A 21890-nucleotide genomic window follows, 5' to 3' on the forward strand; every position below is an offset into this window, starting at 1 on the left:
TGTAAAGCGCACGTGATAACCACTACACCATAGATACTTGGCTATTGTGAGTTTTCGAAGAGATCTAGCTTATTACTATGTCTAATCACGATGGTCAAAACATGTATCTATCAGGGCTCGAACCTGACACCTTCCGCGTGTAAAGCGGACGTGATAACCACTACACCATCGATACTTGGTTATTGTGAGTTTTCAAAGAGATCTAGCTTATTACTATGTCTAATCACGATGGTCAAAACATGTGTCTATCAGGGCTCGAACCTGACACCTTCCGCGTGTTAGGCGGACGTGATAACCACTACACCATAGATGATTGGCTATTGTGAGTTTTCGAATAGATCTAGCTTATTACTATGTCTAATCACGATGGTCAAAACATGTATCTATCAGGGCTCAGACCTGACACCTTTCGCGTGTTAGGCGGACGTGATAACCACCACACCATAGATACGTGTAAATATAAAGTTTTCGAAGAGATCCAGCTTATCACTATGTCTAATCACGATGGTCAAAACATGTATCTATCAGGGCTCGAACCTGACACCTTTCGCGTGTTAGGCGGACGTGATAACCACTACACCATAGATACTTGGCTAATGGGAGTTTTCGAAGAGATCTACCTTATTATTATGTCTAATCACGATGGTCAAAACATATCCCAACCAGCTCTCAAACCTGGGACCTTCAGCGTGTTAGGCAGACGTGATAACCACTACACCATAGATACGTGTTAATATAAAGTTTTCTAAGAGATCCAGCTTATAACTATGTCTAATCACGGTGGTCAAAACATGTATCTATCAGGGCTCGAACCTGGGACCTTCCGCGTGTTAGGCGGACGTGATAACCACTACACCATAGATACTTGTTAATTTAAGTTTTCGAAGAGATCTAGCTTATTACTATGTCTAATCACAATAGTCAAAACATGTATCTATCAGGGCTCGAACCTGAGACCTTCCACGTGTTAGGCGCACGTGATAACCACTACACCATAGATACTTGGTTATTGTGAGTTTTCTAAGAGATCTACCTTATTATTATGTCTAATCACGATGGTCAAAACATGTATCTTCCAGGGCTCGAACCTGGGACCTTCCGCGTGTAAAGCGGACGTGATAACCACTACACCATAGATACGTGTCAATTTAAGTTTTCGAAGAGATCTAGCTTATTACTATGTCTAATCACAATGGTCAAAACATGTATCCATCAGGGCTCGAACCTGACACCTTCTGCGTATTAGGCGGACGTGATAACCACTACACCATAGATACTTGGCTATTGTGAGTTTTCGAAGAGATCTAGCTTATTACTATGTCTAATCACGATGGTCAAAACATGTATCTATCAGGGCTCGAACCTGACACCTTCCGCGTGTAAAGCGGACGTGATAACCACTACACCATCGATACTTGGTTATTGTGAGTTTTCAAAGAGATCTAGCTTATTACTATGTCTAATCACGATGGTCAAAACATGTGTCTATCAGGGCTCGAACCTGACACCTTCCGCGTGTTAGGCGGACGTGATAACCACTACACCATAGATGATTGGCTATTGTGAGTTTTCGAATAGATCTAGCTTATTACTATGTCTAATCACGATGGTCAAAACATGTATCTATCAGGGCTCGAACCTGGGACCTTCCGCGTGTTAGGCGGACGTGATAACTACTACACCATAGATACGTGTTAATTTAAGTTTTCGAAGAGATCTAGCTTATTACTATGTCTAATCACGATGGTCAAAACATGTATCTATCAGGGCTCGAACCTGGGACCTTCCGCGTGTTAGGCGGACGTGATAACTACTACACCATAGATACGTGTTAATTTAAGTTTTCGAAGAGATCTAGCTTATTACTATGTCTAATCACGATGGTCAAAACATGTATCTATCAGGGCACGAACCTGAGACCTTCCGCGTGTTAGGCGGACGTGATAACTACTACACCATAGATACGTGTTAATTTAAGTTTTCGAAGAGATCTAGCTTATTACTATGTCTAATCACGATGGTCAAAACATGTATCTACCAGGGCTCGAAGCTGGGACCTTCCGCGTGTAAAGCGGACGTGATAACCACTACACCATAGATACGTGTTAATTTAAGTTTTCGAAGAGATCTAGCTTATAACTATGTCTAATCACGATGGTCAAAACATGTATCTATCAGGGCACGAACCTGGGACCTTCCGCGTGTTAGTCGGACGTGATAACCACTACACCATAGATACTTGGTTATTGTGAGTTTTCGAAGAGATCTACCTTATTATTATGTCTAATCACGATGGTCAAAACATGTATCTACCAGGGCTCGAACCTGGGACCTTCCGCGTGTAAAGCGGACGTGATAACCACTACACCATAGATACGTGTTAATTTAAGTTTTCGAAGAGATCTAGCTTATTACTATGTCTATCACGATGGTCAAAACATGTATCCATCAGGGCTCGAACCTGACACCTTCCGCGTGTAAAGCGGACGTGATAACCACTACACCATAGATACTTGGTTATTGTGAGTTTTCGAAGAGATCTAGCTTATTACTATGTCTAATCACGATGGTCAAAACATGTATCTATCAGGGCACGAACCTGGGACCTTCCGCGTGTTAGTCGGACGTGATAACCACTACACCATAGATACTTGGTTATTGTAAGTTTTCGAAGAGATCTACCTTATTATTATGTCTAATCACGATGGTCAAAACATGTATCTACCAGGGCTCGAACATGGGAACTTCCGCGTGTAAAGCGGACGTGATAACCACTACACCATAGATACGTGTTAATTTAAGTTTTCGAAGAGATCTAGCTTATTACTATGTCTAATCACAATGGTCGAAACATGTATCTATCAGGGCTCGAACCTGAGACCTTCCGCGTGTTAAGCGGACGTGATAACTACTACACCATAGATACTTGGTTATTGTGAGCTTTCGAAGAGATCTACCTTATTATTATGTCTAATCACGATTGTCAAACCATGTATCTACCAGGGCTCGAACCTGGGACCTTCCGCGTGTCAGGCGGACGTTATAACCACCACACCATAGATACGTGTTAATATAAAGTTTTCGAAGAGATCCAGCTTATTACTATGTCTAATCACGATGGTCAAAACATGTATCTATCAGGGCTCAGACCTGACACCTTTCGCGTGTTAGGCGGACGTGATAACCACCACACCATAGATACGTGTAAATATAAAGTTTTCGAAGAGATCCAGCTTATCACTATGTCTAATCACGATGGTCAAAACATGTATCTATCAGGGCTCGAACCTGACACCTTTCGCGTGTTAGGCGGACGTGATAACCACTACACCATAGATACTTGGCTAATGGGAGTTTTCGAAGAGATCTACCTTATTATTATGTCTAATCACGATGGTCAAAACATATCCCAACCAGCTCTCAAACCTGGGACCTTCAGCGTGTTAGGCAGACGTGATAACCACTACACCATAGATACGTGTTAATATAAAGTTTTCTAAGAGATCCAGCTTATAACTATGTCTAATCACGATGGTCAAAACATGTATCTATCAGGGCTCGAACCTGAGACCTTCCACGTGTTAGGCGCACGTGATAACCACTACACCATAGATACTTTTTTATTGTGAGTTTTCGAAGAGATCTACCTTATTATTATGTCTAATCACGATGGTCAAAACATGTGTCTTCCAGGGCTCGAACCTGGGACCTTCCGCGTGTAAAGCGGACGTGATAACCACTACACCATAGATACGTGTCAATTTAAGTTTTCGAAGAGATCTAGCTTATTACTATGTCTAATCACAATGGTCAAAACATGTATCTATCAGGGCTCGAACCTGACACCTTCCGCGTGTAAAGCGGACGTGATAACCACTACACCATCGATACTTGGTTATTGTGAGTTTTCAAAGAGATCTAGCTTATTACTATGTCTAATCACGATGGTCAAAACATGTGTCTATCAGGGCTCGAACCTGACACCTTCCGCGTGTTAGGCGGACGTGATAACCACTACACCATAGATGATTGGCTATTGTGAGTTTTCGAAGAGATCTAGCTTATTACTATGTCTAATCACGATGGTCAAAACATGTATCTATCAGGGCTCGAACCTGGGACCTTCCGCGTGTTAGGCGGACGTGATAACTACTACACCATAGATACGTGTTAATTTAAGTTTTCGAAGAGATCTAGCTTATTACTATGTCTAATCACGATGGTCAAAACATGTATCTATCAGGGCTCGAACCTGGGACCTTCCGCGTGTTAGGCGGACGTGATAACTACTACACCATAGATACGTGTTAATTTAAGTTTTCGAAGAGATCTAGCTTATTACTATGTCTAATCACGATGGTCAAAACATGGATCTATCAGGGCACGAACCTGGGACCTTCCGCGTGTTAGTCGGACGTGATAACCACTACACCATAGATACTTGGTTATTGTGAGTTTTCGAAGAGATCTACCTTGTTATTATGTCTAATCACGATGGTCAAAACATGTATCTACCAGGGCTCGAACCTGGGAACTTCCGCGTGTAAAGCGGACGTGATAACCACTACACCATAGATACGTGTTAATTTAAGTTTTCGAAGAGATCTAGCTTATTACTATGTCTAATCACAATGGTCGAAACATGTATCTATCAGGGCTCGAACCTGAGACCTTCCGCGTGTTAAGCGGACGTGATAACTACTACACCATAGATACTTGGTTATTGTGAGCTTTCGAAGAGATCTACCTTATTATTATGTCTAATCACGATTGTCAAACCATGTATCTACCAGGGCTCGAACCTGGGACCTTCCGCGTGTCAGGCGGACGTGATAACCACCACACCATAGATACGTGTTAATATAAAGTTTTCGAAGAGATCCAGCTTATTACTATGTCTAATCACGATGGTCAAAACATGTATCTATCAGGGCTCAGACCTGACACCTTTCGCGTGTTAGGCGGACGTGATAACCATCACACCATAGATACGTGTAAATATAAAGTTTTCGAAGAGATCCAGCTTATCACTATGTCTAATCACGATGGTCAAAACATGTATCTATCAGGGCTCGAACCTGACACCTTTCGCGTGTTAGGCGGACGTGATAACCACTACACCATAGATACTTGGCTAATGGGAGTTTTCGAAGAGATCTACCTTATTATTATGTCTAATCACGATGGTCAAAACATATCCCAACCAGCTCTCAAACCTGGGACCTTCAGCGTGTTAGGCAGACGTGATAACCACTACACCATAGATACGTGTTAATATAAAGTTTTCTAAGAGATCCAGCTTATAACTATGTCTAATCACGATGGTCAAAACATGTATCTATCAGGGCTCGAACCTGGGACCTTCCGCGTGTTAGGCGGACGTGATAACCACTACACCATAGATACTTGTTAATTTAAGTTTTCGAAGAGATCTAGCTTATTACTATGACTAATCACAATAGTCAAAACATGTATCTATCAGGGCTCGAACCTGAGACCTTCCACGTGTAAAGCGCACGTGATAACCACTACACCATAGATACTTGGCTATTGTGAGTTTTCGAAGAGATCTACCTTATTATTATGTCTAATCACGATGGTCAAAACATGTATCTACCAGGGCTCGAACCTGAGACATTCCGCGTGTAAAGCGGACGTGATAACCACTACACCATAGATACGTGTTTATTTAAGTTTTCGAAGAGATCTAGCTTATTACTATGTCTAATCACGATGGTCAAAACATGTATCTATCAGGGCTCGAATCTGGGACCTTCCGCGTGTTGGGCGGACGTGATAACCACTACACCATAGATACTTGGTTATTGTGAGTTTTCGAAGAGATCTACCTTATTATTATGTCTAATCACGATGGTCAAAACATGTATCTACCAGGGCTCGAACCTGGGACCTTCCGCTTGTAAAGCGGACGTGATAACCACTACACCATAGATACTTGGTTATTGTGAGTTTTCGAAGGGATCTAGCTTATTACTATGTCTAATCACGATGGTCAAAACATGTATCTATCAGGGCTCGAACCTGACACCTTCCGCGTGTTAGGCGGACGTGATAACCACTACACCATAGATACTTGGTTATTGTGAGTTTTCGAAGAGATGTACCTTATTATTATGTCTAATCACGATGGTCAAAACATGTATCTACCAGGGCTCGAACCTGGGACCTTCCGCGTGTAAAGCGGACGTGATAACCACTACACCATAGATACGTGTTTATTTAAGTTTTCGAAGAGATCCAGCTTATTACTATGTCTTATCACGATGGTCAAAACATGTATCCATCAGGGCTCGAACCTGACACCTTCCGTGTGTAAAGCGGACGTGATAACCACTACACCATAGATACTTGGTTATTGTGAGTTTTCGAAGAGATCTAGCTTATTACTATGTCTAATCACGATGGTCAAAACATGTATCTACCAGGGCTCGAACCTGGGACCTTCCGCGTGTTAGGCGGACGTGATAACCACTACACCATAGCTACGTTTAATATAAAGTTTTCGAAGAGATCTAGCTTATTACTATGTCTAATCACGATGGTCAAAACATGTATCTATCAGGGCTCGAACCTGACACCTTCCGCGTGTTAGGCGGAAGTGATAACCACAACACCATAGATACTTGGTTATTGTGAGTTTTCGAAGAGATCAACCTTATTATTATGTCTAATCACGATGGTCAAAACATGTATCCATCAGGGCTCGAACCTGACACCTTCCGCGTGTAAAGCGGACGTGATAACCACTACACCATAGGTACGTGTTAATTTAAGTTTTCGAAGAGATCTAGCTTATTACTATGTCTAATCACGATGGTTAAAACATGTATCCATCAGGGCTCGAACCTGACACCTTCCGCGTGTAAAGCGGACGTGATAACCACTACACCATAGGTACGTGTTTATTTTAGTTTTCGAAGAGATCTAGCTTATTACTATGTCTAATCACGATGGTCAAAACATGTATCTACCAGGGCTCGAACCTGGGACCTTCCGCGTGTAAAGCGGACGTGATAACCACTACACCATAGATACGTGTTAATTTAAGTTTTCGAAGAGATCTAGCTTATTACTATGTCTAATCACGATGGTCAAAACATGTATCCATCAGGGCTCGAACCTGAGACCTTCCGCGTGTAAAGCGGACGTGATAACCACTACACCATAGATACTTGGTTATTGTGAGTTTTCGAAGAGATCTAGCTTATTACTATGTCTAATCACGATGGTCAAAACATGTATCTATAAGGGCTCGAACCTGGGACCTTCCGCGTGTCAGGCGGACGTGATAAACCACTACACCATAGATACTTGGCTGTTGTGAGTTTTCGAAGAGATGTAGCTTATTACTATGTCTAATCACGATGGTCAAAACATAAATCTATCAGGGCTCGAACCTGGGACCTTGCGCGTGTTAGGCGGACGTGATAACCACTACACCATAGATACTTGGCTAATGGGAGTTTTCGAAGAGATCTACCTTATTATTATGTCTAATCACGATTGTCAAACCATGTATCTACCAGGGCTCGAACCTGGGACCTTCCGCGTGTCAGGCGGACGTGATAACCACCACACCATAGATACGTGTTAATATAAAGTTTTCGAAGAGATCCAGCTTATTACTATGTCTAATCACGATGGTCAAAACATGTATCTATCAGGGCTCAGACCTGACACCTTTCGCGTGTTAGGCGGACGTGATAACCATCACACCATAGATACGTGTAAATATAAAGTTTTCGAAGAGATCCAGCTTATCACTATGTCTAATCACGATGGTCAAAACATGTATCTATCAGGGCTCGAACCTGACACCTTTCGCGTGTTAGGCGGACGTGATAACCACTACACCATAGATACTTGGCTAATGGGAGTTTTCGAAGAGATCTACCTTATTATTATGTCTAATCACGATGGTCAAAACATATCCCAACCAGCTCTCAAACCTGGGACCTTCAGCGTGTTAGGCAGACGTGATAACCACTACACCATAGATACGTGTTAATATAAAGTTTTCTAAGAGATCCAGCTTATAACTATGTCTAATCACGATGGTCAAAACATGTATCTATCAGGGCTCGAACCTGGGACCTTCCGCGTGTTAGGCGGACGTGATAACCACTACACCATAGATACTTGTTAATTTAAGTTTTCGAAGAGATCTAGCTTATTACTATGACTAATCACAATAGTCAAAACATGTATCTATCAGGGCTCGAACCTGAGACCTTCCACGTGTTAGGCGCACGTGATAACCACTACACCATAGATACTTGGTTATTGTGAGTTTTCGAAGAGATCTACCTTATTATTATGTCTAATCACGATGGTCAAAACATGTATCTACCAGGGCTCGAACCTGGGACCTTCCGCGTGTAAAGCGGACGTGATAACCACTACACCATAGATACGTGTCAATTTAAGTTTTCGAAGAGATCTAGCTTATTACTATGTCTAATCACAATGGTCAAAACATGTATCTATCAGGGCTCGAACCTGAGACCTTCCGCGTGTAAAGCGCACGTGATAACCACTACACCATAGATACTTGGCTATTGTGAGTTTTCGAAGAGATCTACCTTATTATTATGTCTAATCACGATGGTCAAAACATGTATCTACCAGGGCTCGAACCTGAGACATTCCGCGTGTAAAGCGGACGTGATAACCACTACACCATAGATACGTGTTTATTTAAGTTTTCGAAGAGATCTAGCTTATTACTATGTCTAATCACGATGGTCAAAACATGTATCTATCAGGGCTCGAATCTGGGACCTTCCGCGTGTTGGGCGGACGTGATAACCACTACACCATAGATACTTGGTTATTGTGAGTTTTCGAAGAGATCTACCTTATTATTATGTCTAATCACGATGGTCAAAACATGTATCTACCAGGGCTCGAACCTGGGACCTTCCGCTTGTAAAGCGGACGTGATAACCACTACACCATAGATACTTGGTTATTGTGAGTTTTCGAAGGGATCTAGCTTATTACTATGTCTAATCACGATGGTCAAAACATGTATCTATCAGGGCTCGAACCTGACACCTTCCGCGTGTTAGGCGGACGTGATAACCACTACACCATAGATACTTGGTTATTGTGAGTTTTCGAAGAGATGTACCTTATTATTATGTCTAATCACGATGGTCAAAACATGTATCTACCAGGGCTCGAACCTGGGACCTTCCGCGTGTAAAGCGGACGTGATAACCACTACACCATAGATACGTGTTTATTTAAGTTTTCGAAGAGATCCAGCTTATTACTATGTCTTATCACGATGGTCAAAACATGTATCCATCAGGGCTCGAACCTGACACCTTCCGTGTGTAAAGCGGACGTGATAACCACTACACCATAGATACTTGGTTATTGTGAGTTTTCGAAGAGATCTAGCTTATTACTATGTCTAATCACGATGGTCAAAACATGTATCTACCAGGGCTCGAACCTGGGACCTTCCGCGTGTTAGGCGGACGTGATAACCACTACACCATAGCTACGTTTAATATAAAGTTTTCGAAGAGATCTAGCTTATTACTATGTCTAATCACGATGGTCAAAACATGTATCTATCAGGGCTCGAACCTGACACCTTCCGCGTGTTAGGCGGAAGTGATAACCACAACACCATAGATACTTGGTTATTGTGAGTTTTCGAAGAGATCAACCTTATTATTATGTCTAATCACGATGGTCAAAACATGTATCCATCAGGGCTCGAACCTGACACCTTCCGCGTGTAAAGCGGACGTGATAACCACTACACCATAGGTACGTGTTAATTTAAGTTTTCGAAGAGATCTAGCTTATTACTATGTCTAATCACGATGGTTAAAACATGTATCCATCAGGGCTCGAACCTGACACCTTCCGCGTGTAAAGCGGACGTGATAACCACTACACCATAGGTACGTGTTTATTTTAGTTTTCGAAGAGATCTAGCTTATTACTATGTCTAATCACGATGGTCAAAACATGTATCTACCAGGGCTCGAACCTGGGACCTTCCGCGTGTAAAGCGGACGTGATAACCACTACACCATAGATACGTGTTAATTTAAGTTTTCGAAGAGATCTAGCTTATTACTATGTCTAATCACGATGGTCAAAACATGTATCCATCAGGGCTCGAACCTGAGACCTTCCGCGTGTAAAGCGGACGTGATAACCACTACACCATAGATACTTGGTTATTGTGAGTTTTCGAAGAGATCTAGCTTATTACTATGTCTAATCACGATGGTCAAAACATGTATCTATAAGGGCTCGAACCTGGGACCTTCCGCGTGTCAGGCGGACGTGATAAACCACTACACCATAGATACTTGGCTGTTGTGAGTTTTCGAAGAGATGTAGCTTATTACTATGTCTAATCACGATGGTCAAAACATAAATCTATCAGGGCTCGAACCTGGGACCTTGCGCGTGTTAGGCGGACGTGATAACCACTACACCATAGATACTTGGCTAATGGGAGTTTTCGAAGAGATCTACCTTATTATTATGTCTAATCACGATTGTCAAACCATGTATCTACCAGGGCTCGAACCTGGGACCTTCCGCGTGTCAGGCGGACGTGATAACCACCACACCATAGATACGTGTTAATATAAAGTTTTCGAAGAGATCCAGCTTATTACTATGTCTAATCACGATGGTCAAAACATGTATCTATCAGGGCTCGAACCTGACACCTTTCGCGTGTTAGGCGGACGTGATAACCACCACACCATAGATACGTGTTAATTTAAGTTTTCGAAGAGATCTAGCTTATTACTATGTCTAATCACGATGGTCAAAACATGTATCTATCAGGGCTCGAACCTGACACCTTCCGCGTGTTAGGCGGACGTGATAACCACTACACCATAGATACTTGGCTAATGGGAGTTTTCGAAGAGATCTACCTTATTATTATGTCTAATCACGATGGTCAAAACATATCCCAACCAGCGCTCAAACCTGGGACCTTCAGCGTGTTAGGCAGACGTGATAACCACTACACCATAGATACGTGTTAATATAAAGTTTTCTAAGAGATCCAGCTTATAACTATGTCTAATCACGATGGTCAAAACATGTATCTATCAGGGCTCGAACCTGGGACCTTCCGCGTGTTAGGCGGACGTGAAAACCACTACACCATAGATACTTGGTTACTGTGAGTTTTCGAAGAGATCAACCTTATTATTATGTCTAATCACGATGGTCAAAACATGTATCTACCAGGGCTCGAACCTGGGACCTTCCGCGTGTAAAGCGGACGTGATAACCATTACACCATAGATACGTGTTAATTTAAGTTTTCGAAGAGATCTAGCTTATTACTATGTCTAAACACGATGGTCAAAACATGTATCCATCAGGGCTCGAACCTGACACCTTCCGCGTGTAAAGCGGACGTGATAACCACTACACCATAGATACTTGGTTATTGTGAGTTTTCGAAGAGATCTAGCTTATTACTATGTCTTATCACGATGGTCAAAACATGTATCTATCAGGGCTCGAACCTGGGACCTTCCGCGTGTTAGGCGGACGTGAAAACCACTACACCATAGATACTTGGTTACTGTGAGTTTTCGAAGAGATCAACCTTATTATTATGTCTAATCACGATGGTCAAAACATGTATCTACCAGGGCTCGAACCTGGGACCTTCCGCGTGTAAAGCGGACGTGATAACCATTACACCATAGATACGTGTTAATTTAAGTTTTCGAAGAGATCTAGCTTATTACTATGTCTAAACACGATGGTCAAAACATGTATCCATCAGGGCTCGAACCTGACACCTTCCGCGTGTAAAGCGGACGTGATAACCACTACACCATAGATACTTGGTTATTGTGAGTTTTCGAAGAGATCTAGCTTATTACTATGTCTTATCACGATGGTCAAAACATGTATCTATCAGGGCTCGAACCTGACACCTTCCGCGTGTTAGGCGGACGTGATAACCACTACACCATAGATACTTGGCTATTGTGAGTTTTCGAAGATATCTAGCTTATTACTATGTCTAATCACGATGGTCAAAACATGTATCTATCAGGGCTCGAACCTGGGACCTTCCGCGTGTTAGGCGGACGTGATAACCACTACACCATAGATACTTGTTAATTTAAGTTTTCAAAGAGATCTAGCTTATTACTATGTCTAATCACGATGGTCAAAACATGTATCTACCAAGGCTCGAACCTGGGACCTTCCGCGTGTAAAGCGGACGTGATACCCACTACACCCTAGATACTTGGTTATTGTGAGTTTTCGAAGAGATCTAGCTTATTACTATGTCAAATCACGATGGTCAAAACATGTATCTATCAGGGCTCGAACCTGACACCTTCCGCGTGTTAGGCGGACGTGATAACCACTACACCATAGATACTTGGTTATTGTGAGTTTTCGAAGAGATGTACCTTATTATTATGTCTTATCACGATGGTCAAAACATGTATCTACCAGGGCTCGAACCTGGGACCTTCCGCGTATAAAGCGGACGTGATAACCACTACACCATAGATACGTGTTAATTTAATTTTTCGAAGAGATCTAGCTTATTACTATGTCTAATCACGATGGTTAAAACATGTATCCATCAGGGCTCGAACCTGACACCTTCCGCGTGTAAAGCGAACGTGATAACCACTACACCATAGATACGTGTTTATTTAAGTTTTCGAAGAGATCTAGCTTATTACTACGTCTTATCACGATGGTCAAAACATGTATCCATCAGGGCTCGATCCTGACACCTTCCGCGTGTAAAGCGGACGTGATAACCACTACACCATAGATACTTGGTTATTGTGAGTTTTCGAAGAGATCTAGCTTATTACTATGTCTAATCACGATGGTCAAAACATGTATCTACCAGGGCTCGAACCTGGGACCTTCCGCGTGTTAGGCGGACGTGATAACCACTACACCATAGCTACGTTTAATATAAAGTTTTCGAAGAGATCTAGCTTATTACTATGTCTAATCACGATGGTCAAAACATGTATCTATCAGGGCTCGAACCTGACACCTTCCGCGTGTTAGGCGGAAGTGATAACCACTACACCATAGATACTTGGTTATTGTGAGTTTTCGAAGAGATCAACCTTATTATTATGTCTAATCACGATGGTCAAAACATGTATCTACCAGGGATCGAACCTGGGACCTTCCGCGTGTAAAGCGGACGTGATAACCACTACACCATAGATACGTGTTAATTTAAGTTTTCGAAGAGATCTAGCTTATTACTATGTCTAATCACGATGGTCAAAACATGTATCTATCAGGGCTCGAACCTGACACCTTCCGCGTGTTAGGCGGAAGTGATAACCACTACACCATAGATACTTGGCTATTGTGAGTTTTCGAAGAGATCTAGCTTATTACTATGTCTAATCACGATGGTCAAAAATGTATCTATCAGGGCTCGAACCTGGGACCTTCCGCGTGTTAGGCGGACGTGATAACCACTACACCATAGATACTTGTTAATTTAAGTTTTCGAAAGATCTAGCTTATTACTATGTCTAATCACGATGGTCAAAACATGTATCTATCAGGGCACGAACCTGGGACCTTCCGCGTGTTAGGCGGACGTGATAACCACTACACCATAGATACGTGTTAATTTAAGTTTTCGAAGAGATCTAGCTTATTACTATGTCTAATCACAATGGTCAAAACATGTATCTATCAGGGCTCGAACCTGAGACATTCCGCGTGTTAGGCAGACGTGATAACCACTACACCATAGATACTTGGTTATTGTGTTTTCGAAGAGATGTACCTTATTATTATGTCTAATCACGATGGTCAAAACATGTATCTACCAGGGCTCGAACCTGGAACCTTCCGCGTGTAAAGCGGACGTGATAACCACTACACCATAGATACGTGTTCATTTAAGTTTTCGAAGAGATCTAGCTTATTACTATGTCTAATCACGATGGTCAAAACATGTATCCATCAGGGCTCGAACCTGACACCTTCCGCGTGTTAGGCGGACGTGATAACCACTACACCATAGATACTTGGCTATTGTGAGTTTTCGAAGAGATCTAGCTTATTACTATGTCTAATCACGATGGTCAAAACATGTATCTATCAGGGCTCGAACCTGGAACCTTCCGCGTGTTAGGCGGACGTGATAACCACTACACCATAGATACTAGTTAATTTAAGTTTTCGAAGAGATCTAGCTTATTACTATGTCTAATCACGATGGTCAAAACATGTATCTATCAGGGCACGAACCTGGGACCTTCCGCGTGTTAGGCGGACGTGACAACCACTACACCATAGATACGTGTTAATTTAAGTTTTCGAAGAGATCTAGCTTATTACTATGTCTAATCACAATGGTCAAAACATGTATCTATCAATGCTCGAACCTGAGACATTCCGCGTGTTAGGCAGACGTGATAACCACTACACCATAGATGCTTGGTTATTGTGAGTTTTCGAAGAGATGTACCTTATTATTATGTCTAATCACGATGGTCAAAACATGTATCTACCAGGGCTCGAACCTGGGACCTTCCGCGTATAAAGCGGACGTGATAACCACTACACCATAGATACGTGCTAATTTAAGTTTTCGAAGAGATCTAGCTTATTACTATGTCTAATCACGATGGTTAAAACATGTATCCATCAGGGCCCGAACCTGACACCTTCCGCGTGCAAAGCGGACGTGATAGCCACTACACCATAGATACGTGTTATTGTAAAGTTTTCGAAGAGATCTAGCTTATTACTATGCCTAATCATGATGATCAAAACATTTATCTATCAGGGCTCGAACCTGGGACCTTCCGCGTGTTAGGCGGACGTGATAACCACTACACCATAGATACGTGTTAATAAAAAGTTTTCGAAGAGATCAAGCTTATTACTATGTCTAATCACGATGGTCAAAACATGTATCTATCAGGGCTCGAACCTGGGATCTTCCGCGTGTTAGGCGGACGTGATAACCACTACACCATAGATACTTGATAGTATGAAGTTTTCGAAGAGATCTAGCTTATTACTATGTCTAATCACGATGGTCAAAACATGTATCTACCAGGGCTCTAACCTGGGACCTTCCGCGTGTTAGGCGGATGTGATAACTACTACACCATAGATACGTGTTAATATAAAGTTTTCGAAGAGATGAAGCTTATTACTATGTCTAATCACGATGGTCAAAAATGTATCTACCAGGGCTCGAACCTGGGACCTTCCGCGTTTTAGGCGAACGTGATATCCTCTACACCATTGATACGTGTTAATATAAAGTTTTCGAAGAGATCTAGCTTATTACTTTGTCTAATCACGATGGTCAAAACATGTATCTATCAGGGCTCGAACCTGCCACCTTTCGCGTTTTAGGCGGACGTGATAACCACTACACAATAGATACGTGTTAATTTAAGTTTTCGAAGAGATCAATCTTATTACTATGTCTAATCACGATGGTCAAAACATGCATCTATCAGGGCTCGAACCTGGCACCTTTCGCGTTTTAGGCGGACGTGATAACCACTACACCATAGATACGTGTTAATATAATGTTTTCGAAGAGATCTAGCTTATTACTATGTCTAATAACGATGGTCAAAACATGTATCTACCAGGGCTCGAACCTGGGACCTTCCGCGTGTTAGGCGGACGTGATAACCACTACACTATAGATACGTGTTAATGTAAAGTTTTCGAAGAGATCTAGCTTATTACTATGTCTAATCACGATGGTCAAAACATGTATCCATCAGGGCTCAAACCTGACACCTTCCGCGTGTAAAGCGGACGTGATAACCACTACACCATAGATACTTGGTTATTGTGAGTTTTCGAAGAGATCTAGCTTATTACTATGTCTAATCACGATGGTCAAAACATGTATCTATCAGGGCTCGAACCTGGGACCTTCCGCGTGTTAGGCGGACGTGATAACCACTACACCATAGATACTTGTTAATTTAAGTTTTCGAAGAGATCTAGCTTATTACTATGTCTAATCACGATGGTCAAAACATGTATCTATCAGGGCACGAACCTGGGACCTTCCGCGTGTTAGGCGGACGTGACAACCACTACACCATAGATACGTGTTAATTTAAGTTTTCGAAGAGATCTAGCTTATTACTATGTCTAATCACAATGGTCAAAACATGTATCTATCAATGCTCGAACCTGAGACATTCCGCGTGTTAGGCAGACGTGATAACCACTACACCATAGATGCTTGGTTATTGTGAGTTTTCGAAGAGATGTACCTTATTATTATGTCTAATCACGATGGTCAAAACATGTATCTACCAGGGCTCGAACCTGGGACCTTCCGCGTATAAAGCGGACGTGATAACCACTACACCATAGATACGTGCTAATTTAAGTTTTCGAAGAGATCTAGCTTATTACTATGTCTAATCACGATGGTTAAAACATGTATCCATCAGGGCCCGAACCTGACACCTTCCGCGTGCAAAGCGGACGTGATAGCCACTACACCATAGATACGTGTTAATTTAAAGTTTTCGATGAGATCAAGCTTATTACTATGTCTAATCACGATGGTCAAAACATGCATCTATCAGGGCTCGAACCTGGCACCTTTCGCGTTTTAGGCGGACGTGATAACCACTACACCATAGATACGTGTTAATATAATGTTTTCGAAGAGATCTAGCTTATTACTATGTCTAATAACGATGGTCAAAACATGTATCTACCAGGGCTCGAACCTGGGACCTTCCGCGTGTTAGGCGGACGTGATAACCACTACACTATAGATACGTGTTAATGTAAAGTTTTCGAAGAGATCAAGCTTATTACTATGTCTAATCACGATGGTCAAAACATGTATCTACCACGGCTCGAACCTGGGACCTTCCGCGTGTGAGCCGGAAGTGATAACCACTACACCATAGATACGTGTTATTGTAAAGTTTTCGAAGAGATCTAGCTTATTACTATGCCTAATCATGATGGTCAAAACATTTATCTATCAGGGCTCGAACCTGGGACCTTCCGGGTGTTAGGCGGACGTGATAACCACTACACCATAGATACGTGTTAATATAAAGTTTTCGAAGAGATCTAGCTTATTACTATGCCTAATCACGATGGTCAAAACATGCATCTACCAGGGCTTGAACCTGGGACCTTCCGCGTGTTAGGCGGACGTGATAACAACTACACCATAAATACGTGTTAATAAAAAGTTTTCGAAGAGATCAAGCTTATTACTATGTCTAATCACGATGGTCAAAGCATGTATCTATCAGGGCTCGAACCTGGGACCTTCCGCGTGTAAAGCGGACGTGATAACCACTACACCATAGATACGTGATAATTTAAGTTTTCGAAGAGATCTAGCTTATTACTATGTCTAATCACGATGGTCAAAACATGTATCCATCAGGGCTCAAACCTGACACCTTCCGCGTGTAAAGCGGACGTGATAACCACTACACCATAGATACTTGGTTATTGTGAGTTTTCGAAGAGATCTAGCTTATTACTATGTCTAATCACGATGGTCAAAACATGTATCTATCAGGGCTCGAACCTGGGACCTTCCGCGTGTTAGGCGGACGTGATAACCACTACACCATAGATACTTGTTAATTTAAGTTTTCGAAGAGATCTAGCTTATTACTATGTCTAATCACGATGGTCAAAACATGTATCTATCAGGGCACGAACCTGGGACCTTCCGCGTGTTAGGCGGACGTGACAACCACTACACCATAGATACGTGTTAATTTAAGTTTTCGAAGAGATCTAGCTTATTACTATGTCTAATCACAATGGTCAAAACATGTATCTATCAATGCTCGAACCTGAGACATTCCGCGTGTTAGGCAGACGTGATAACCACTACACCATAGATACGTGTTAATAAAAAGTTTTCGAAGAGATCAAGCTTATTACTATGTCTAATCACGATGGTCAAAACATGTATCTATCAGGGCCCGAACCTGAGACTTTCCGCGTGCAAAGCGGACGTGATAACCACTACACCATAGATACGTGTTATTTTAAAGTTTTCGATGAGATCAAGCTTATTACTATGTCTAATCACGATGGTCAAAACATGTATCTACCAGGGCTCGAACCTGGGATCTTCCGCGTGTTAGGCGGACGTGATAACCACTACACCATAGATACTTGATAGTATGAAGTTTTTGAAGAGATCTAGCTTATTACTATGTCTAATCACGATGGTCAAAACATGTATCTACCAGGGCTCGAACCTGGGACCTTCCGCGTGTTAGGCGGACGTGATAACCACTACACCATAGATACGTGTTAATATAAAGTTTTCGAAGAGATCAAGCTTAATACTAAGTCCAATCATGATGGTAAAAACATGTATCTACCAGGGCTCGAACCTGAGACATTCCGCGTGTTAGGCAGACGTGATAACCACTACACCATAGATGCTTGGTTATTGTGAGTTTTCGAAGAGATGTACCTTATTATTATGTCTAATCACGATGGTCAAAACATGTATCTACCAGGGCTCGAACCTGGGACCTTCCACGTATAAAGCGGACGTGATAACCACTACACCATAGATACGTGCTAATTTAAGTTTTCGAAGAGATCTAGCTTATTACTATGTCTAATCACGATGGTTAAAACATGTATCCATCAGGGCCCGAACCTGACACCTTCCGCGTGCAAAGCGGACGTGATAGCCACTACACCATAGATACGTGTTAATTTAAAGTTTTCGATGAGATCAAGCTTATTACTATGTCTAATCACGATGGTCAAAACATGCATCTATCAGGGCTCGAACCTGGCACCTTTCGCGTTTTAGGCGGACGTGATAACCACTACACCATAGATACGTGTTAATATAATGTTTTCGAAGAGATCTAGCTTATTACTATGTCTAATAACGATGGTCAAAACATGTATCTACCAGGGCTCGAACCTGGGACCTTCCGCGTGTTAGGCGGACGTGATAACCACTACACTATAGATACGTGTTAATGTAAAGTTTTCGAAGAGATCAAGCTTATTACTATGTCTAATCACGATGGTCAAAACATGTATCTACCACGGCTCGAACCTGGGACCTTCCGCGTGTGAGCCGGAAGTGATAACCACTACACCATAGATACGTGTTATTGTAAAGTTTTCGAAGAGATCTAGCTTATTACTATGCCTAATCATGATGGTCAAAACATTTATCTATCAGGGCTCGAACCTGGGACCTTCCGGGTGTTAGGCGGACGTGATAACCACTACACCATAGATACGTGTTAATATAAAGTTTTCGAAGAGATCTAGCTTATTACTATGCCTAATCACGATGGTCAAAACATGCTTCTACCAGGGCTTGAACCTGGGACCTTCCGCGTGTTAGGCGGACGTGATAACAACTACACCATAAATACGTGTTAATAAAAAGTTTTCGAAGAGATCAAGCTTATTACTATGTCTAATCACGATGGTCAAAGCATGTATCTATCAGGGCTCGAACCTGGGACCTTCCGCGTGTAAAGCGGACGTGATAACCACTACACCATAGATACGTGATAATTTAAGTTTTCGAAGAGATCTAGCTTATTACTATGTCTAATCACGATGGTCAAAACATGTATCCATCAGGGCTCAAACCTGACACCTTCCGCGTGTAAAGCGGACGTGATAACCACTACACCATAGATACTTGGTTATTGTGAGTTTTCGAAGAGATCTAGCTTATTACTATGTCTAATCACGATGGTCAAAACATGTATCTATCAGGGCTCGAACCTGGGACCTTCCGCGTGTTAGGCGGACGTGATAACCACTACACCATAGATACTTGTTAATTTAAGTTTTCGAAGAGATCTAGCTTATTACTATGTCTAATCACGATGGTCAAAACATGTATCTATCAGGGCACGAACCTGGGACCTTCCGCGTGTTAGGCGGACGTGACAACCACTACACCATAGATACGTGTTAATTTAAGTTTTCGAAGAGATCTAGCTTATTACTATGTCTAATCACAATGGTCAAAACATGTATCTATCAATGCTCGAACCTGAGACATTCCGCGTGTTAGGCAGACGTGATAACCACTACACCATAGATACGTGTTAATAAAAAGTTTTCGAAGAGATCAAGCTTATTACTATGTCTAATCACGATGGTCAAAACATGTATCTATCAGGGCCCGAACCTGAGACTTTCCGCGTGCAAAGCGGACGTGATAACCACTACACCATAGATACGTGTTAATTTAAAGTTTTCGATGAGATCAAGCTTATTACTATGTCTAATCACGATGGTCAAAACATGTATCTACCAGGGCTCGAACCTGGGATCTTCCGCGTGTTAGGCGGACGTGATAACCACTACACCATAGATACTTGATAGTATGAAGTTTTCGAAGAGATCTAGCTTATTACTATGTCTAATCACGATGGTCAAAACATGTATCTACCAGGGCTCGAACCTGGGACCTTCCGCGTGTTAGGCGGACGTGATAACCACTACACCATAGATACGTGTTAATATAAAGTTTTCGAAGAGATCAAGCTTAATACTAAGTCCAATCATGATGATAAAAACATGTATCTACCAGGGCTCTAACCTGGGACCTTCCGCGTGTTAGGCGAACGTGATAACCTCTACACCATTGATACGTGTTAATATAAAGTTTTCGAAGAGATCTAGCTTAATACTTCGTCTAATCACGATGGTCAAAACATGTATCTATCAGGGCTCGAACCTGCCACCTTTCGCGTTTTAGGCGGACGTGATAACCACTACACAATAGATACGTGTTAATTTAAGTTTTCGAAGAGATCAAGCTTATTACTATGTCTAATCACGATGGTCAAAACATGCATCTATCAGGGCTCGAACCTGGCACCTTTCGCGTTTTAGGCGGACGTGATAACCACTACACCATAGATACGTGTTAATATAATGTTTTCGAAGAGATCTAGCTTATTACTATGTCTAATAACGATGGTCAAAACATGTATCTACCAGGGCTCGAACCTGGGACCTTCCGCGTGTTAGGCGGACGTGATAACCACTACACTATAGATACGTGTTAATGTAAAGTTTTCGAAGAGATCTAGCTTATTACTATGTCTAATCACGATGGTCAAAACATGTATCCATCAGGGCTCAAACCTGACACCTTCCGCGTGTAAAGCGGACGTGATAACCACTACACCATAGATACTTGGTTATTGTGAGTTTTCGAAGAGATCTAGCTTATTACTATGTCTAATCACGATGGTCAAAACATGTATCTATCAGGGCTCGAACCTGGGACCTTCCGCGTGTTAGGCGGACGTGATAACCACTACACCATAGATACTTGTTAATTTAAGTTTTCGAAGAGATCTAGCTTATTACTATGTCTAATCACGATGGTCAAAACATGTATCTATCAGGGCACGAACCTGGGACCTTCCGCGTGTTAGGCGGACGTGACAACCACTACACCATAGATACGTGTTAATTTAAGTTTTCGAAGAGATCTAGCTTATTACTATGTCTAATCACAATGGTCAAAACATGTATCTATCAATGCTCGAACCTGAGACATTCCGCGTGTTAGGCAGACGTGATAACCACTACACCATAGATGCTTGGTTATTGTGAGTTTTCGAAGAGATGTACCTTATTATTATGTCTAATCACGATGGTCAAAACATGTATCTACCAGGGCTCGAACCTGGGACCTTCCGCGTATAAAGCGGACGTGATAACCACTACACCATAGATACGTGCTAATTTAAGTTTTCGAAGAGATCTAGCTTATTACTATGTCTAATCACGATGGTTAAAACATGTATCCATCAGGGCCCGAACCTGACACCTTCCGCGTGCAAAGC

At 42.0% G+C, this 21890-nt stretch overlaps 67 non-coding genes across 67 annotated transcripts; all 67 read right to left on the bottom strand.

Annotated features, from left to right (window-relative positions):
* Positions 1 to 792: 792 nt before the first annotated feature.
* Positions 793 to 865, bottom strand: TRNAV-AAC (transfer RNA valine (anticodon AAC)). Its single transcript has one exon. It is a non-coding gene; the product is annotated as a tRNA-Val (tRNA).
* Positions 866 to 1067: 202 nt separating this feature from the next.
* On the bottom strand, positions 1068 to 1140 carry TRNAV-UAC (transfer RNA valine (anticodon UAC)). Its single transcript has one exon. It is a non-coding gene; the product is annotated as a tRNA-Val (tRNA).
* Positions 1141 to 1204: 64 nt separating this feature from the next.
* TRNAI-AAU (transfer RNA isoleucine (anticodon AAU)) lies at positions 1205 to 1277 on the bottom strand. Its single transcript has one exon. It is a non-coding gene; the product is annotated as a tRNA-Ile (tRNA).
* A 752-nt stretch (positions 1278 to 2029) lies between these two features.
* TRNAV-UAC (transfer RNA valine (anticodon UAC)) lies at positions 2030 to 2102 on the bottom strand. Its single transcript has one exon. It is a non-coding gene; the product is annotated as a tRNA-Val (tRNA).
* Positions 2103 to 2304: 202 nt separating this feature from the next.
* TRNAV-UAC (transfer RNA valine (anticodon UAC)) lies at positions 2305 to 2377 on the bottom strand. Its single transcript has one exon. It is a non-coding gene; the product is annotated as a tRNA-Val (tRNA).
* Positions 2378 to 2991: 614 nt separating this feature from the next.
* Positions 2992 to 3064, bottom strand: TRNAV-GAC (transfer RNA valine (anticodon GAC)). The gene has a single exon. It is a non-coding gene; the product is annotated as a tRNA-Val (tRNA).
* A 1442-nt stretch (positions 3065 to 4506) lies between these two features.
* Positions 4507 to 4579, bottom strand: TRNAV-UAC (transfer RNA valine (anticodon UAC)). Its single transcript has one exon. It is a non-coding gene; the product is annotated as a tRNA-Val (tRNA).
* A 202-nt stretch (positions 4580 to 4781) lies between these two features.
* On the bottom strand, positions 4782 to 4854 carry TRNAV-GAC (transfer RNA valine (anticodon GAC)). The gene has a single exon. It is a non-coding gene; the product is annotated as a tRNA-Val (tRNA).
* Positions 4855 to 5333: 479 nt separating this feature from the next.
* Positions 5334 to 5406, bottom strand: TRNAV-AAC (transfer RNA valine (anticodon AAC)). Its single transcript has one exon. It is a non-coding gene; the product is annotated as a tRNA-Val (tRNA).
* Positions 5407 to 5883: 477 nt separating this feature from the next.
* TRNAV-UAC (transfer RNA valine (anticodon UAC)) lies at positions 5884 to 5956 on the bottom strand. The gene has a single exon. It is a non-coding gene; the product is annotated as a tRNA-Val (tRNA).
* A 65-nt stretch (positions 5957 to 6021) lies between these two features.
* Positions 6022 to 6094, bottom strand: TRNAV-AAC (transfer RNA valine (anticodon AAC)). The gene has a single exon. It is a non-coding gene; the product is annotated as a tRNA-Val (tRNA).
* A 65-nt stretch (positions 6095 to 6159) lies between these two features.
* On the bottom strand, positions 6160 to 6232 carry TRNAV-UAC (transfer RNA valine (anticodon UAC)). The gene has a single exon. It is a non-coding gene; the product is annotated as a tRNA-Val (tRNA).
* A 202-nt stretch (positions 6233 to 6434) lies between these two features.
* TRNAV-AAC (transfer RNA valine (anticodon AAC)) lies at positions 6435 to 6507 on the bottom strand. Its single transcript has one exon. It is a non-coding gene; the product is annotated as a tRNA-Val (tRNA).
* A 476-nt stretch (positions 6508 to 6983) lies between these two features.
* Positions 6984 to 7056, bottom strand: TRNAV-UAC (transfer RNA valine (anticodon UAC)). Its single transcript has one exon. It is a non-coding gene; the product is annotated as a tRNA-Val (tRNA).
* Positions 7057 to 7120: 64 nt separating this feature from the next.
* On the bottom strand, positions 7121 to 7193 carry TRNAV-UAC (transfer RNA valine (anticodon UAC)). The gene has a single exon. It is a non-coding gene; the product is annotated as a tRNA-Val (tRNA).
* Positions 7194 to 7258: 65 nt separating this feature from the next.
* TRNAV-GAC (transfer RNA valine (anticodon GAC)) lies at positions 7259 to 7332 on the bottom strand. The gene has a single exon. It is a non-coding gene; the product is annotated as a tRNA-Val (tRNA).
* A 203-nt stretch (positions 7333 to 7535) lies between these two features.
* TRNAV-GAC (transfer RNA valine (anticodon GAC)) lies at positions 7536 to 7608 on the bottom strand. Its single transcript has one exon. It is a non-coding gene; the product is annotated as a tRNA-Val (tRNA).
* A 479-nt stretch (positions 7609 to 8087) lies between these two features.
* Positions 8088 to 8160, bottom strand: TRNAV-AAC (transfer RNA valine (anticodon AAC)). The gene has a single exon. It is a non-coding gene; the product is annotated as a tRNA-Val (tRNA).
* A 202-nt stretch (positions 8161 to 8362) lies between these two features.
* Positions 8363 to 8435, bottom strand: TRNAV-UAC (transfer RNA valine (anticodon UAC)). Its single transcript has one exon. It is a non-coding gene; the product is annotated as a tRNA-Val (tRNA).
* A 477-nt stretch (positions 8436 to 8912) lies between these two features.
* TRNAV-UAC (transfer RNA valine (anticodon UAC)) lies at positions 8913 to 8985 on the bottom strand. The gene has a single exon. It is a non-coding gene; the product is annotated as a tRNA-Val (tRNA).
* Positions 8986 to 9050: 65 nt separating this feature from the next.
* On the bottom strand, positions 9051 to 9123 carry TRNAV-AAC (transfer RNA valine (anticodon AAC)). The gene has a single exon. It is a non-coding gene; the product is annotated as a tRNA-Val (tRNA).
* A 65-nt stretch (positions 9124 to 9188) lies between these two features.
* On the bottom strand, positions 9189 to 9261 carry TRNAV-UAC (transfer RNA valine (anticodon UAC)). Its single transcript has one exon. It is a non-coding gene; the product is annotated as a tRNA-Val (tRNA).
* A 202-nt stretch (positions 9262 to 9463) lies between these two features.
* Positions 9464 to 9536, bottom strand: TRNAV-AAC (transfer RNA valine (anticodon AAC)). The gene has a single exon. It is a non-coding gene; the product is annotated as a tRNA-Val (tRNA).
* A 476-nt stretch (positions 9537 to 10012) lies between these two features.
* Positions 10013 to 10085, bottom strand: TRNAV-UAC (transfer RNA valine (anticodon UAC)). Its single transcript has one exon. It is a non-coding gene; the product is annotated as a tRNA-Val (tRNA).
* Positions 10086 to 10149: 64 nt separating this feature from the next.
* TRNAV-UAC (transfer RNA valine (anticodon UAC)) lies at positions 10150 to 10222 on the bottom strand. The gene has a single exon. It is a non-coding gene; the product is annotated as a tRNA-Val (tRNA).
* A 65-nt stretch (positions 10223 to 10287) lies between these two features.
* On the bottom strand, positions 10288 to 10361 carry TRNAV-GAC (transfer RNA valine (anticodon GAC)). Its single transcript has one exon. It is a non-coding gene; the product is annotated as a tRNA-Val (tRNA).
* Positions 10362 to 10564: 203 nt separating this feature from the next.
* Positions 10565 to 10637, bottom strand: TRNAV-GAC (transfer RNA valine (anticodon GAC)). Its single transcript has one exon. It is a non-coding gene; the product is annotated as a tRNA-Val (tRNA).
* Positions 10638 to 10839: 202 nt separating this feature from the next.
* Positions 10840 to 10912, bottom strand: TRNAV-AAC (transfer RNA valine (anticodon AAC)). The gene has a single exon. It is a non-coding gene; the product is annotated as a tRNA-Val (tRNA).
* A 341-nt stretch (positions 10913 to 11253) lies between these two features.
* Positions 11254 to 11326, bottom strand: TRNAV-UAC (transfer RNA valine (anticodon UAC)). The gene has a single exon. It is a non-coding gene; the product is annotated as a tRNA-Val (tRNA).
* A 340-nt stretch (positions 11327 to 11666) lies between these two features.
* Positions 11667 to 11739, bottom strand: TRNAV-UAC (transfer RNA valine (anticodon UAC)). The gene has a single exon. It is a non-coding gene; the product is annotated as a tRNA-Val (tRNA).
* Positions 11740 to 11941: 202 nt separating this feature from the next.
* Positions 11942 to 12014, bottom strand: TRNAV-AAC (transfer RNA valine (anticodon AAC)). The gene has a single exon. It is a non-coding gene; the product is annotated as a tRNA-Val (tRNA).
* A 65-nt stretch (positions 12015 to 12079) lies between these two features.
* TRNAV-AAC (transfer RNA valine (anticodon AAC)) lies at positions 12080 to 12152 on the bottom strand. Its single transcript has one exon. It is a non-coding gene; the product is annotated as a tRNA-Val (tRNA).
* Positions 12153 to 12354: 202 nt separating this feature from the next.
* On the bottom strand, positions 12355 to 12427 carry TRNAV-AAC (transfer RNA valine (anticodon AAC)). Its single transcript has one exon. It is a non-coding gene; the product is annotated as a tRNA-Val (tRNA).
* Positions 12428 to 12492: 65 nt separating this feature from the next.
* On the bottom strand, positions 12493 to 12565 carry TRNAI-UAU (transfer RNA isoleucine (anticodon UAU)). Its single transcript has one exon. It is a non-coding gene; the product is annotated as a tRNA-Ile (tRNA).
* Positions 12566 to 12904: 339 nt separating this feature from the next.
* On the bottom strand, positions 12905 to 12977 carry TRNAV-AAC (transfer RNA valine (anticodon AAC)). Its single transcript has one exon. It is a non-coding gene; the product is annotated as a tRNA-Val (tRNA).
* A 202-nt stretch (positions 12978 to 13179) lies between these two features.
* Positions 13180 to 13252, bottom strand: TRNAV-UAC (transfer RNA valine (anticodon UAC)). The gene has a single exon. It is a non-coding gene; the product is annotated as a tRNA-Val (tRNA).
* Positions 13253 to 13453: 201 nt separating this feature from the next.
* Positions 13454 to 13526, bottom strand: TRNAV-AAC (transfer RNA valine (anticodon AAC)). Its single transcript has one exon. It is a non-coding gene; the product is annotated as a tRNA-Val (tRNA).
* A 336-nt stretch (positions 13527 to 13862) lies between these two features.
* TRNAV-UAC (transfer RNA valine (anticodon UAC)) lies at positions 13863 to 13935 on the bottom strand. Its single transcript has one exon. It is a non-coding gene; the product is annotated as a tRNA-Val (tRNA).
* A 202-nt stretch (positions 13936 to 14137) lies between these two features.
* On the bottom strand, positions 14138 to 14210 carry TRNAV-AAC (transfer RNA valine (anticodon AAC)). Its single transcript has one exon. It is a non-coding gene; the product is annotated as a tRNA-Val (tRNA).
* Positions 14211 to 14549: 339 nt separating this feature from the next.
* Positions 14550 to 14622, bottom strand: TRNAI-UAU (transfer RNA isoleucine (anticodon UAU)). The gene has a single exon. It is a non-coding gene; the product is annotated as a tRNA-Ile (tRNA).
* Positions 14623 to 14962: 340 nt separating this feature from the next.
* On the bottom strand, positions 14963 to 15035 carry TRNAV-AAC (transfer RNA valine (anticodon AAC)). Its single transcript has one exon. It is a non-coding gene; the product is annotated as a tRNA-Val (tRNA).
* A 202-nt stretch (positions 15036 to 15237) lies between these two features.
* Positions 15238 to 15310, bottom strand: TRNAF-AAA (transfer RNA phenylalanine (anticodon AAA)). Its single transcript has one exon. It is a non-coding gene; the product is annotated as a tRNA-Phe (tRNA).
* Positions 15311 to 15512: 202 nt separating this feature from the next.
* Positions 15513 to 15585, bottom strand: TRNAF-AAA (transfer RNA phenylalanine (anticodon AAA)). The gene has a single exon. It is a non-coding gene; the product is annotated as a tRNA-Phe (tRNA).
* A 65-nt stretch (positions 15586 to 15650) lies between these two features.
* On the bottom strand, positions 15651 to 15723 carry TRNAV-AAC (transfer RNA valine (anticodon AAC)). Its single transcript has one exon. It is a non-coding gene; the product is annotated as a tRNA-Val (tRNA).
* A 203-nt stretch (positions 15724 to 15926) lies between these two features.
* Positions 15927 to 15999, bottom strand: TRNAV-AAC (transfer RNA valine (anticodon AAC)). Its single transcript has one exon. It is a non-coding gene; the product is annotated as a tRNA-Val (tRNA).
* A 339-nt stretch (positions 16000 to 16338) lies between these two features.
* Positions 16339 to 16411, bottom strand: TRNAI-UAU (transfer RNA isoleucine (anticodon UAU)). The gene has a single exon. It is a non-coding gene; the product is annotated as a tRNA-Ile (tRNA).
* Positions 16412 to 16613: 202 nt separating this feature from the next.
* On the bottom strand, positions 16614 to 16686 carry TRNAF-AAA (transfer RNA phenylalanine (anticodon AAA)). Its single transcript has one exon. It is a non-coding gene; the product is annotated as a tRNA-Phe (tRNA).
* A 65-nt stretch (positions 16687 to 16751) lies between these two features.
* Positions 16752 to 16824, bottom strand: TRNAV-AAC (transfer RNA valine (anticodon AAC)). The gene has a single exon. It is a non-coding gene; the product is annotated as a tRNA-Val (tRNA).
* A 65-nt stretch (positions 16825 to 16889) lies between these two features.
* TRNAV-CAC (transfer RNA valine (anticodon CAC)) lies at positions 16890 to 16962 on the bottom strand. The gene has a single exon. It is a non-coding gene; the product is annotated as a tRNA-Val (tRNA).
* A 341-nt stretch (positions 16963 to 17303) lies between these two features.
* TRNAV-UAC (transfer RNA valine (anticodon UAC)) lies at positions 17304 to 17376 on the bottom strand. Its single transcript has one exon. It is a non-coding gene; the product is annotated as a tRNA-Val (tRNA).
* Positions 17377 to 17578: 202 nt separating this feature from the next.
* Positions 17579 to 17651, bottom strand: TRNAV-AAC (transfer RNA valine (anticodon AAC)). The gene has a single exon. It is a non-coding gene; the product is annotated as a tRNA-Val (tRNA).
* Positions 17652 to 17990: 339 nt separating this feature from the next.
* Positions 17991 to 18063, bottom strand: TRNAA-UGC (transfer RNA alanine (anticodon UGC)). Its single transcript has one exon. It is a non-coding gene; the product is annotated as a tRNA-Ala (tRNA).
* Positions 18064 to 18128: 65 nt separating this feature from the next.
* On the bottom strand, positions 18129 to 18201 carry TRNAV-AAC (transfer RNA valine (anticodon AAC)). The gene has a single exon. It is a non-coding gene; the product is annotated as a tRNA-Val (tRNA).
* Positions 18202 to 18266: 65 nt separating this feature from the next.
* Positions 18267 to 18339, bottom strand: TRNAV-AAC (transfer RNA valine (anticodon AAC)). The gene has a single exon. It is a non-coding gene; the product is annotated as a tRNA-Val (tRNA).
* Positions 18340 to 18542: 203 nt separating this feature from the next.
* TRNAI-UAU (transfer RNA isoleucine (anticodon UAU)) lies at positions 18543 to 18615 on the bottom strand. The gene has a single exon. It is a non-coding gene; the product is annotated as a tRNA-Ile (tRNA).
* Positions 18616 to 18817: 202 nt separating this feature from the next.
* Positions 18818 to 18890, bottom strand: TRNAF-AAA (transfer RNA phenylalanine (anticodon AAA)). Its single transcript has one exon. It is a non-coding gene; the product is annotated as a tRNA-Phe (tRNA).
* Positions 18891 to 18955: 65 nt separating this feature from the next.
* Positions 18956 to 19028, bottom strand: TRNAV-AAC (transfer RNA valine (anticodon AAC)). The gene has a single exon. It is a non-coding gene; the product is annotated as a tRNA-Val (tRNA).
* A 65-nt stretch (positions 19029 to 19093) lies between these two features.
* TRNAV-CAC (transfer RNA valine (anticodon CAC)) lies at positions 19094 to 19166 on the bottom strand. The gene has a single exon. It is a non-coding gene; the product is annotated as a tRNA-Val (tRNA).
* A 341-nt stretch (positions 19167 to 19507) lies between these two features.
* TRNAV-UAC (transfer RNA valine (anticodon UAC)) lies at positions 19508 to 19580 on the bottom strand. Its single transcript has one exon. It is a non-coding gene; the product is annotated as a tRNA-Val (tRNA).
* Positions 19581 to 19782: 202 nt separating this feature from the next.
* TRNAV-AAC (transfer RNA valine (anticodon AAC)) lies at positions 19783 to 19855 on the bottom strand. The gene has a single exon. It is a non-coding gene; the product is annotated as a tRNA-Val (tRNA).
* A 339-nt stretch (positions 19856 to 20194) lies between these two features.
* TRNAA-UGC (transfer RNA alanine (anticodon UGC)) lies at positions 20195 to 20267 on the bottom strand. Its single transcript has one exon. It is a non-coding gene; the product is annotated as a tRNA-Ala (tRNA).
* Positions 20268 to 20332: 65 nt separating this feature from the next.
* Positions 20333 to 20405, bottom strand: TRNAV-AAC (transfer RNA valine (anticodon AAC)). Its single transcript has one exon. It is a non-coding gene; the product is annotated as a tRNA-Val (tRNA).
* Positions 20406 to 20470: 65 nt separating this feature from the next.
* Positions 20471 to 20543, bottom strand: TRNAV-AAC (transfer RNA valine (anticodon AAC)). The gene has a single exon. It is a non-coding gene; the product is annotated as a tRNA-Val (tRNA).
* A 340-nt stretch (positions 20544 to 20883) lies between these two features.
* TRNAF-AAA (transfer RNA phenylalanine (anticodon AAA)) lies at positions 20884 to 20956 on the bottom strand. The gene has a single exon. It is a non-coding gene; the product is annotated as a tRNA-Phe (tRNA).
* Positions 20957 to 21021: 65 nt separating this feature from the next.
* Positions 21022 to 21094, bottom strand: TRNAV-AAC (transfer RNA valine (anticodon AAC)). The gene has a single exon. It is a non-coding gene; the product is annotated as a tRNA-Val (tRNA).
* Positions 21095 to 21297: 203 nt separating this feature from the next.
* TRNAV-AAC (transfer RNA valine (anticodon AAC)) lies at positions 21298 to 21370 on the bottom strand. The gene has a single exon. It is a non-coding gene; the product is annotated as a tRNA-Val (tRNA).
* Positions 21371 to 21709: 339 nt separating this feature from the next.
* Positions 21710 to 21782, bottom strand: TRNAI-UAU (transfer RNA isoleucine (anticodon UAU)). Its single transcript has one exon. It is a non-coding gene; the product is annotated as a tRNA-Ile (tRNA).
* Between the last annotated feature and the right edge of the window lie 108 nt (positions 21783 to 21890).

The sequence above is a fragment of the Phalangium opilio genome, unplaced genomic scaffold (genome assembly GCF_054372755.1).
Source record: "Phalangium opilio isolate 3A_F unplaced genomic scaffold, DU_Popi_V2 ptg000060l_1, whole genome shotgun sequence".
In the NCBI taxonomy this organism is placed as follows: Eukaryota; Metazoa; Arthropoda; class Arachnida; order Opiliones; family Phalangiidae; genus Phalangium; species Phalangium opilio.